This window comes from Montipora capricornis, chromosome 12, assembly GCF_036669925.1.
Source record: "Montipora capricornis isolate CH-2021 chromosome 12, ASM3666992v2, whole genome shotgun sequence".
NCBI classification, from domain to species: domain Eukaryota; kingdom Metazoa; phylum Cnidaria; class Anthozoa; order Scleractinia; family Acroporidae; genus Montipora; species Montipora capricornis.
In genome coordinates, this window is record NC_090894.1 from 13,126,545 (window position 1) to 13,126,971 (window position 427).

Below are 427 nucleotides of genomic sequence, written 5' to 3' on the forward strand. Positions count from 1 at the left end.
ACTACCTTATGTAGTCAATTTTGCAGGTGTCCGCTTACTAACAGAGGGGACAAGTTCTCCAACCTACTTTGCGTTAAGGCTACAGGTTGCTTTTCGAAGGTTCCATACAACTTACAAACTGATCATGCGATGTCTTGGTTCATTATCAATATATTATCAATACCAAGCTAGTTCCGTGGAGGTCCTTCGGTAATTACGCTAAATCTACGTTTTCAGCATTCACATCTGACGATGGAATTAAGCTGCGACTGACGATAGAATTAAGCAGCGTACACTGGGTTGTCTGTGGTACGTGTTACACAAAAAACAGAAGGCACTGCAGCGTTCCAGTTAATTTTTTTCAAGTGGGGGATCACTAAGACCATTTGAGGTCACCCACACGTCGCGCCAGCAGAGGCCCTTCACGTTCACACCCCATATTTTGTAA